Source organism: Macaca fascicularis, chromosome 8 (assembly GCF_037993035.2).
Source record: "Macaca fascicularis isolate 582-1 chromosome 8, T2T-MFA8v1.1".
Taxonomy (NCBI): domain Eukaryota; kingdom Metazoa; phylum Chordata; class Mammalia; order Primates; family Cercopithecidae; genus Macaca; species Macaca fascicularis.
The window spans coordinates 139,452,920-139,464,426 of NC_088382.1; the positions used below are offsets into that span (position 1 = coordinate 139,452,920).

General features: G+C 41.3%; 1 protein-coding gene across 1 annotated transcript in view; it reads right to left on the minus strand.

The window, feature by feature from the left end:
• Positions 1-4,530, minus strand: part of GSDMC (gasdermin C) — a 44,716-nt gene extending 40,186 nt beyond the window's left edge. Inside the window, exon 1 of the mRNA XM_005564063.5 lies at positions 3,913-4,530. The gene's annotated coding sequence lies outside the window, so the exon portion shown is untranslated. The remainder of the gene's footprint in view (positions 1-3,912) is intronic.
• Positions 4,531-11,507: the final 6,977 nt, after the last annotated feature.

Here is an 11,507-nt window from a genome sequence, read left to right on the forward strand (position 1 = left end):
GCAGACCAAACCCAAAATTAGTAGAAAATAATAAACAATAATGATCGAGCAGAAATAAAGTTAACATGAAGAAAACAATATAAAAGATGAATGAGATGAAAGTTGCTATGTTGAAAAGATAAAATAGACAAATCTTTAGGCAGACTAAGAAAAAAGAGAGAAGGCCCAAATAAATAAAAACATAGATGAAAAAGAAAACATTATACCTGATACTGCAGGAATTCAAAGGATTATTGGTGGCTACTATGAGCAACTATATACCAATAAATTGGGAAATCTAGAGGAAATTGATAAATTCCCAGAAACATACAGCCTACCAAGATTGAACCTTGAAGAAATCCAAAACCTGAACATATCAATCACAGTTAATGAGAGCAAGGCTATAATAAAAAGTCTCCAGTAAATAAAAGCCTGGGACCCAATGAATTTAATGCTGAATTCTACCAAACATTTAAAGAAGAGCTAATACCAATCCTATTCAAACTATTTTTAAAAACAGACAAAGAGGGAATACTTCCAAACTCATTTTATGAGTCCAATATTACCCAAATAAAAAACAGGACAAAGAAACTTCAAAAAAACTACAAGCCAATATCTCTGATGAATATTGATGAAACGTCCTCAACAAAATACTAGGAAACTAAATTCAACAATATATTAAAAACATCATTTATCATGACCAAGTGGGATTTATCCCAGGGATGCAAGGATGGTACAACATACACAAATCAATCAATGTGATACCTTATATCAACAGAATGAAGGACAAAAACCATGTGATCATTTCCATTAATGCTGAAAAACACTTGATAAAACTCAATATCCTTTGATGATAAACCCCTCAAAAAAGTGGGTATAGAAGGAACATACCTCAACATAATAAAAAGTCATATATGACAGACTCATTAAATGGGGAGAAGAAAAAAATAAAGGGCATCCTAATTGGAAAGGAAGAAGTCAAATTGTCCTTTGGGAGGCCAAGGTGGGTGGATCACAAAGTCAGGAGATCAAGACCATCCTGGCTAACACGGTGAAACCCCGTCTCTACTAAAAAGTACAAAAAATTAGCCGGGCGTGGTGGTGGGCACCTGTAGTCCCAGTTACTTGGGAGGCTGAGGCAGGAGAATGGCGTGAACCCGGGAGGCAGAGCTTGGAGTGAGCCAAGATCACGCCACTGCACTCCAGCCTGGGTGACAGAGTGAGACTCCATCTCAAAAAAAAAAAAAAAAAGAAGAAGAAGTTATAAATTCATTAAAGTTACAGGATACAAAATCAACATCCAAAAATCAGTAGCACTTCTATATGCCAACAGCAAAGAATCAGAAAAGAAAATCAAGAAAGTTATCCCATTTACAAGAGCCACAAATAAAATTAAATTCCTAGGAATTAATTTAACTGAAGAAGTGAAAAATCTCTTCAATGAAAACTATAAAACATTAATGAAAGAAACTAAAGATGACACAAAAAAATGAAACGATATTCCATGTTCATAGATTGGAAGAATCAACATTGTTAAAATGTCCATACTATCCAAAGCAATCTTCAGATTCTATGCAAATTCTATCAAAATACCAATGACATTCTTCACAGAAAGAGAAAAAAAATCCTAAAACGTATATGGAAACACAAAAGACCCAGAATAACCAAATCTATCCTAAGCAAAAAGAGCAAAACTCAAGGAATCATATTATCTGACATCAAATCATACTACAGAGCTACAGTAACCAAAACAGCATGGTACTGGCATGAAAACAAACACATAGACCAAAGAAAAATAATCAAGAATCCAGAAACAAATCCATACACCTACAGTAAGCTCATTTTTTACCAAGGTGCCAAGAACATACATTAGAGAAAGGACAGTCTCTTCAATAAATGGTGCTGGGAAAGCTGGATATTCATATGCAGAAGACTGCAACTACACCATTCTCTCATCATGTACAAAAATAAAATCAAAATAGATTAAAGACTTCAATCTAAAGCCTCAAACTGTGAAACTACTACAGGAAAATATTGGGGGAAACTCTCTAGGACATTGGTCTAGGCAAAAATTTCTTAAGTAATACACCATAAGCACAGGTAACCAAAGCAAAAATAGACAAGTTGGATCTCATCAAGTTACAAAGCTTCCTTCCAGCAAAAGGAAAAATCAGCAACAGAAAAATACAACCCATAGAATGGGAGAAAATATTTGCAAACCGCCCATCTGAAAAGGGATTAATAACTAGAAAATATAAGGAGCCCACGCAACTCTATAGGAAAAATATAACAATTGGATTAAAATATGGGCAAAAGAGTTGAATAAACATTTCTCAAAGGAATACATACAAATGAAAAACTCATATGAAAAGGTCCTCAACATTTTTAGTTATCAGAAAAATGTCAATCAAAATTACAATGAGATATAATCTCACCCATGTTAAAAATGGCAATCAAAACTACAATGAGATATAATCTCACCCCTGTTAAAATCTCACCCATTAATAAAAAATGCTGGAGAGAAGGTGGAGAAAAGAGAACCTTGTACCCTGTTTGTGGGAATGTAAATTAGTACAGCCACTATGGAGAACAGTTTGGACCTTCCTTAAAAAGCTAAAAATAGAGCTGCCATACAACCCAGCAACCTCTCTACTGGGTATACACCCAAAAGAAAGAACAACAGTATATTGAAGAGATATCTGCACTCCCATGTTTGTTGCAGCACTGTTCACAATAGCCAAGATTGGGAAACAATGCAAGTGTCCATCAACAAATGAACAGTTAAACAAAATGTGGTACATATACATAACAGAGTACTACTCAACCATAAAAAAGAATGAGATCGGCTGGGCGCGGTGGCTCATGCCTGTAATCCCAGCACTTTGGGAGGCTGAGGCGGGTGGATCACCTGAGGTCAGGAGTTCAAGACCAGCCTGACCAACATGGAGAAATCCCGTCTCTACTAAAAATACAAAATTAGCCGGATGTGGTGGCACATGTCTGTAATCCCAGCTACTCGGGAGGCTGAGGCAGGAGAATCGCTTGAACCCAGGAAGTGGAGGTTGTAGTGAGCCAAGATCACGCTGTTGTACTCCAGCCTGGGCAACAAGAGCAAAACTCCATCTCAAAAAAAAAAATAAATAAAGAGATCCTGTCATTCGCAACAACATAGATGGGACTAGAGGTGATTAAGTAAATAAACCAGGCACAAAAAGACAAATTTTACATGTTCTCACTTATTTATGAGAGCTAAACATTAAGACAATTGAAGTTATGGAGATAGAGAGTCAAATGATGGTTACCAGAGGCTGGGAAGGGTATTAGGAGGTGGGAGGGAGGTGGAGATGGTTAATGAGTACCAAAAAAATAGTTAGACTGAATAAGATCTAGTATTTCTGAATAAGATCTAGTATTTGATAGCACAACGGGGTGACTATAGTCAATAATTGTACAGTTAAAAATAGCTAAAACAGTATAATTGTATTGTCACAATTAAGAGTATAATTGTATTGTTACAATTAAAACAAATAGGAATAGGATTTCCTAACTATAGGAATTCGGTTTTTGAACATTCTAAATATGTTCAATAATGAAGAGAGTCAGAATTTTCAACAGTTCATGTAAAAGTCCTGATGTGACCATTTCAATTCTGTCTGATATGGGCCACGTAAGAGCTCACTGGACAACAGAGAATAATAAGAACATAAGAAGCTTCTCCAAGACTGGACGTGTACAACAATGTATCAAAGATATATTCCTCAGCCTTACATGCTATCAGGAATTCTCCATTATTAAAAAGAACTTAACTTCCTTTTCAGTCAAATTATGTAGGAAAAGAAAATTCTTTGACTCATTTCACAAACCCATCCTGAACATTTTTGTCGCTGATGATGGTACCTTTTCTTTTTCATCCCCGATCCCATTAGGACTTACCAGATTATATATCCTTTTGTCCTGTAGAGAAATAGCACAATTGGCCGGGCGCGGTGGCTCACGTCTGTAATCCCAGCACTTTAGGAGGCTGAGGCTGGTGGATCACAAGGTCAGGAGTTCAAGATCAGCCTGGCCAAGATGGTGAAACCCCGTCTCTACTAAAAACGCAAAAATTAGCCAGGAGTGGTGGCAGGCACCTGTAATACCAGTTACTTGGGAGGCTGAGGCAGAGAACTGCTTGAACCCAGGAGGCAGAGGTTGCAGTTAGCTGAGATCACACCACTGCCCTCCAGCCTGGGCGATTCCGTCTCAAAAGAAAAAAAAGAGAGAGAGAGAGAGAAATAGCACAATTGAGTGGGGCCCCTTCCAGTCTTCAGACCTCCTGCAGTCAAGCAGAAATTGTCAGACAAATTCCAGGACCAGGTCAATGTGATTCTGCTCACTGTTCTCTTCTCAACAACGGGTCCCTGATTCAATTTCCAATCCTGGAAAAATAAGCACAGGGAGGGCCCTCTTCATTTCCAGAAGAGTAAGTCTGGAACCAGTTCTGGATCACAGAACCTTAGCTCTCAAGTCCTTCTCAGCCAAAAATCTGTGGAACAAAATCAAGTAGCATCTAATTATGTATCTCCTGAATCAGAATTAAAAAGGCTTCTTCAGCGTCACACCCATTTCCTTTCACATACAGAACTAGCTGAGCAAGTCTTTGATTCATGGATTCCCAGCAACTGTAGCTGTAACAACTTCTTTGGCTCGCGTTCCTCTGGCATATGTGCTGAATTTAGAATTCAATCATTGGACACCAGGAAAGGCAACTTCAACAGGAGGGACAGGCACCAGTGCCAGGGCCCTGGGAAGTACCTCTGAACTGCCTACATGTGGAGCTCTGTACAACAGGAATTACTGTGCTTAATGCTTCCTCTGTATTAAGTACCATGCATGTATTATCTAAATCCATTCTTGCAACAATCTTTATTTTAAAGATAAATAAAAAGGGGATTTGTGAAAAGAATTAAAAACTTGCCTGAAACCCATGTTCTTTCCAATTTACTCCCTATGGGTTTCAAGATGAAGTAAAGTGCCTATAGGAGGAGAAACTGTATAAACAGGATTGCTACACCTTTAAGTTTTGAGTAACTTCCTGGAACTGACACTCAATACAACAACATTCCTTTCAGCTGACAGTATTTCACAATGCATTTACTTTACTTTTGTTTTCTTTTAATATTCAAAAAAGTCTTAAGCCTTGCCTTTCCACTATAAGAACCTGATATGCACTTCACTTGGGACAAAGCTCAGACTGTACTTTCTGCATATCACCAGCAGACACAATGTACCAAATTAACTTTCATGTTCTATAATTTTCATTGTAAAACCTATAGACATACATAACCCTTTTGTGTACCAACATTCTACAGGCCCCAACCTGCTATTGGGTAATTCAGAAGTCGGAGAAAAGTAATTTAGCTGTTTGGGAACAGTTATGTGAGTCACATCAACTTACATAACAGATAAAGAAAAGCTCTCTAAAAGAAAGCGATATTTATTCAAGAATGAGCATTGCAATGGGAATATGCATGCCATCACAAACTATGTGTGTATTCAGAGAAGGGTGAATACACTGTAAGGGAAGAAAAAAGTTTTAAAGAGAAAAATAAGGATTGCACAATTGTTTTGAATCGATTATCTTTGGTTACAAGGATCAGTAACAAAGGTGGCACCAGTCCAAGGTTAGACAGGCAGTTGGTGGGCAGATGTCCTGGCAGAAGTATTTTTTGTTTAAGGTTGCAGTAGCCTTTGTGCAAAGCTGTGGTTTTTGGTTTTGTTTTGTCTTTAATTTTTATGGGTACATAGATTTATATACTTATTTATGGTATATATGGGATATTTTAAGACAGGCATACAATGTATAATAATCACACCAGGGTAAATGAGATATCCATCATCTAAGACTTTTTTGTTGTTTACAATATAATTATACTCTTTTAGTTATTTTTACGTGTACAATTAAATTATTATTGACTATCGTCACCCTGTTGTGTTATCAGATATTAGATCTTATTCATTCTAAATTTTTTTGTACTCATTAACCATTCCCCCTACCCCTGCACACCCACCTCATTACACTTCCCAGCCTCTGATAACCATCCTTTTATTCTCTATCTCCATAAGTTCAATTGTTTTAATTTTTAGCTTTCACAAATAAGAGAGAACATGTAAAGTTTGTCTTTCTGTGCTTGGCTTATTTCACTTAACATAATGACCTCCAGTTCCATCCATGTTGCTGCAAATGACAGGATCTCATTCTTTTATTTGTAGAGTCAGGGTTTTACCATGTTGCCCAGGCTGATCTCAAACTTCCAGGCTCAAGTGATCTACCTGCCTCAGTCTTTCAAAGTACTAGGATTGCAGGCATAAGCCTCCACACCCAGATTAAAGTTTTTTAAAAATACAAATACTTTACAGTGCTGCCAATAATACAGTAAAACCAGAACTCATATAAATATTGGTAGGAACATAAGCTGTACGATATTTCTAAGCTTGTAGTAGTAGGTATTAAAATCATTTTTTGACATTCTTGTTCTTTGAATCAGTAATTTTGCACATACAAATACGTCTTAAGAAGATAATCCAAAAGTTAAGCAAAGATTTAGGTATAGATACTTATTATGGCATTATTATGATACTAAAGAACTGAGGGTACCTAAATTACCAACATTATGGAAATTAAGTTGGAGCAATAACTTCAGTTTTATTCTCCATCCTGGAGACCCTCCCAAGAGCAGAGTGGGGAAGGAGTCCTTGTCCTCTCCCTTTCCAAATGCTGAGTCCCAGCTAGAGATCATCCTGATTCATCTGGGGTTCAGCTCTTCTGAGACAAGGGAATGCCCTCACCCCATCACTCACTCTCACACTCTGCTGCCTGTATCTACAACATCACTATATCTGGTCAAGGGAGCATCCTGGTGTCAGTTACCACCTATTGGTGGCCATAAACAGAAAAAGGCTAAACCCTCTAAACCTGTGCACTTAGCAGACTCTGCTTCTACAAAGACCAACCATATTCAAAGTAGCTCTCTAATGAGGACTAGGCATGAGAATCGGATTCACCCTTTAGAGAGAGGTCAGAGACACCTGCCGAGGGCACCAGGAAATAGTGGTGCTCTTCAAGATCATGGTGAACCATACGGTGATTTTAATTTAGAGAGAGAAAGAAAAGAAACTCCATTTTCAAAAATAGCATATTTCATATGTGTTGACAAGCGGGAAGTGAATGAAATCAGGTTAACTTGGTAGCAGAGCCTGCAAGTCACGACCTGACCACTAGGAGGCGAGCGAGGCATCTCTGAACACAATCTGGGCCTAGGGGACAAGGAAACCAACCTGGATTGTGCCAGTGAAGGAAACACTGGCCGGACACCAAGGACTTAACCCTCACAGCAAGTCAAGAAGGAAAATACTGTGCGGAAATGTTCAATAATTTCCAATCGCCTCTGCTGTGTAATTTCAGAGGAAATTCGAATCCCTCTTTAAGTATCAGCTGTTGGGAAAATATAACTAAAAACGAAATATTCTTCCAACCCAGAAAACCTGTGTCCAAAGGTAGTAGAAAAAGAAAACACTTTTTTTAATGGAATAAACATTAAACCACAAGCAATCCACTAAAAGACTGCAAAGACAAGGATAAAATTGTATTCTTTATATATACAAGCAGATATCACCAATTACATACTTGTTTTCAAGATAAGCAACAACTACTCCCCAAGTATGAGGATCTGACAGCACCATCTGTCAGACACGGCGCATCCCAGATTCACCTGGTAATTGGTGTGACCACCTGTTAGCAAATTGGCTTTATCCAGAAAAAAAACAAACCTCTAATATCTTTATGACAGGAGGGAATTTTGCAATGTGAAGTAAGATACACCCCCTCCCCACCGCACCCAGTTCGGGTCCTGTCTTCCCACAGAAAATAGAAGATAGGGTTGTTTCCATTTGAAAGACAGGTTCTCAGATCCTTGAGAAAGACATTCCACAGTCATCAAGCTGATAAATAACCTATCTAGTTTTCAAAAAGATTTATATATGGTTTTGTTTTTTTTTTTTTTTTTTTTTTTTTCTGAGACAGGATCTCACTTTGTCACCCAGGCTGGATTGCAGTGGTGCAATCACAGTTCACTGCAGTCACTAACTCTCAGGCAAAAGCGATCCTCCCATCTCAGCCTCCCAGATAGCCAGAACTGCAGGTACACAACGCCACACCCGGTTAATTTTTGTATTATTTGTAGAGACAGTGTTTCACTGTGTTGCCCAGGCTGGTTTTGAAGTCCTGAGTTCAAGCGATTCACCCGCCTCAGTCTCCCAAAGTGCTGTGATTACAAGGCGTGAGCCACCACGCCTTATCTATACATTTCAAAGAGAAGAGAAAGTACTTACAAGTTTTCTAAATTTAAGAAAAAGGAGGCCAGGAAACCCTCTTCCCTTACATTCCACTGGGAGAATTAGCCTTATTTTTAATTTCTATTTGTCCTTACACAGCCTTCTCTAGCAAATAATGGAAACGAGACCTTCTCTCCCTGGCTGACACAAGGAATGGAGTTGCATGTCCAGCAATGCAACTGATACCGATTTCTCTTCACCTTATCCAGTTCAACAGGATCTTTCCCCTCACCTGACAACACGCTCAGGTCTCTGCCATAAACCCTCTTCTCCGAGTGCCCTCCCCACCCCATTAGTTGTCACCTCCTCCCACCCATTGTCCCCTCACAGCCGACATATTTCAAGAGTCATTTATACACTGGGTTGCCACTTCCTCCCCTGGCATTACCATACACCTCAACCACTGCAGGCCACCCTCCGGTGAATTTACTCATAAGCCACTAACAAACACGGCTTGATCACTCCATCATAGGAACTCTCTTCTCCCTGGATACCAAGACACCACGGTCTGTGGGGTCTCTTTTTATCGGATTCTATCCTGTCCCTTTCAAAGGCTCTTTTCCCCTCCTGAACACTTAACTTTCAGTCTTATGCTATCCTCAGACATCAATACATTTCTCTCCATAGATTTGAAATCACCCAAGAAGATGGCGGGCTTGGGAGTGGAGGAGGGAAGGAGTCCCCATGACAGCAAGACCAAGGGCAACAGGAGGAGAAGCCTGCATGACACGGGAGGGAGGAAGCCAATCTTCTTTACCTTACAAAGGCAGTGCTCCGGTGTTAGAGGGCAGAATGATCACCAGGAGGGCCTATTTTAAATGTAGGTTCCGGCTGGGCACAGTGGCTCACACCTATAATCCCAGCAATTTGGGAGGCCAAGGCAGGTGGATCACTTGAGGTCAGGAGTTCAAGACCAGCCTGGCCAGCATGGTGAAACCCCATCGCTACTAAAAAATACAAAAATTAGCCTGGTGTGGTGGCATATGCCTGTAATCCCAGCTACTTGAGAGGCTGAGGCAGGGGAATCGTTTGAACCTGGGAGGCGGAGGTTGCAGTGAGCCAAGGTCATGCCACTACACTCCAGCCTGGGCAACAGAGCAAGACTCCATCAAAATAAATAAATAAAATAAAAATAAGCAGGTAGGCCGGGCGCGGTGGCTCAAGCCTGTAATCCCAGCACTTTGGGAGGCCGAGACCGGCGGATCACGAGGTCAGGAGATCGAGACCATCCTGGCTAACACGGTGAAACCCCGTCTCTACTAAAAAATACAAAAAACTAGCCGGGCGAGGCGGCGGGCGCCTGTAGTCCCAGCTACTCGGGAGGCTGAGGCAGGAGAATGGCGTGAACCCGGGAGGCGGAGCTTGCAGTGAGCCGAGATCCGGCCACTGCCCTCCAGCCTGGGCGACAGACCGAGACTCCGTCTCAAAAAAAAAAAAATAAATAAATAAGCAGGTTGCAAGGCCTTCTTTCAGAGATCCTGATTCAGAAGATACAGTGAGGTCAGAGATCAATTTAACAATCATTCCAGATGACTCTAATGCCAGGGGTGGGGAGCCAGACCACACTGAGAAAAGCTGCCACACCTGGTCTGACAGAGGCAGCCAGGGAGGCTGCAGCGCAGAGCCCATGAAAGACTAAGCAGCAATGACCTCAGCATCCTTTGGCTTTCCTAACTAAGTGGCTCCTTCTTCCAGCCAGTCTTTTCATCTCAGATAACAATAAGCATAAAATCTTTTAAGTAGGGGAGTTTCAGAGCTGGGCAGGTCCTCTGTCTGGACCCTGGGCCCTGCTGAGCCCTGACCCCCTGCTGATATCACTTGGCTATTTGTCTCCTCCAAATCTCATGTTGAAATATGATTCCTAATGTTGGAGGTGGAGCCTGGTGGGAGGTAATTGGATCGTCGGGGCCCCGGGGAATGGGGGGTGGGTCTCTCACAAATGGGTTAGTTCCACTCCCTTGGTGATAAATGAGTTCTCGCTTAGTTAGATCATTCAAAATCTGGTTGTTTAAAACAGTCTGGGACCTCTCCCTTCTATTAATCTCTCTCTCTCGCTCCTGCTCTTGCCATGTGACATACTGGCTTCCCTTTACCTTCCGTTATAATTGGAAACTTCCTGAGGCCTTCACCAGAAGCAAATGCTGGCACCATACTTCGGGTACAGCCTGCAGAACCATGAGCCAATTAAACCTCTTTTTGAAAAAATAAATTACCCAGTCTCAAGCATTTCTTTATAGCAATGCAAGAATAGCCTAATAAAGGCCTCAACACCATTTCAGAAGTCATCCGAGAGCCCCTCCCATTAGAGGCCCACAGGGTTAGGAGGAAATAATGGTTTCATAGACCAGGCCCAGGGTCCCGCGGCCCTGCACATTCTCAGGACATGGCTTCGCTCATCCTTGCCACTCCAGCTCCTTCCTTGGCACAAAGGGGCCCAGGTACAGCTTGGGCCACCAGTCCTGAGGGCACAAGCCTTAAGCCTTGGTGGCTTCCACATGGTGTTAAGTCTGCAGATGCTCCAAATGCAAGTGTGAAGAAGGCTTGACAGCTTCCACCTAGATTTCAGAGGATGTATGGAAAAGCCTGGGTACCCAGGAAGAAATCTGCCACAGGGGCAGAGCCCCCCAAAGAGAAATTCTACTAGAGTGGTGCCAAGGGGAAATGTGGCTTTGGAGCCCACACACAGAGTTGCTACCAGGGCACTGCCTAGTAGAGCTGTGGGAAGGGAGCTACTGCCTCCAGACCCCAGAATGGTAGCTTCATGCAGCTTACGCCCTCTGCCTGGAAAAGCTGCAAGCACTCAACTCCAACCCATGAAAGCAGACATGAGGGCTGCCCAAGACTTTGGGATCCCATACCTTGCACCAGAATGCAGCACATGGAGTCAAGAATTATGTTGGAGCTTTAATATGTAATGCCTTCCCTGCTGGGTTTCAGACGTGTATGGGGCCTATTACCCCTTTATTTTGGTCAATTTCTCTCTTTTGGAATGGGAATGTATACTCGATGCCTATATGCCCATTATGTCTTGGGAGTCAGCAACTTGTTTTTGATCCACAGGTTCCTAGGCAGAAGGAGCTCATCTCCAGATGAGACTTTGGACTTTGAGACGTGGGCCTTTTGAGTTAATCCTGGAATGAGTTAAGGCTTTGGGG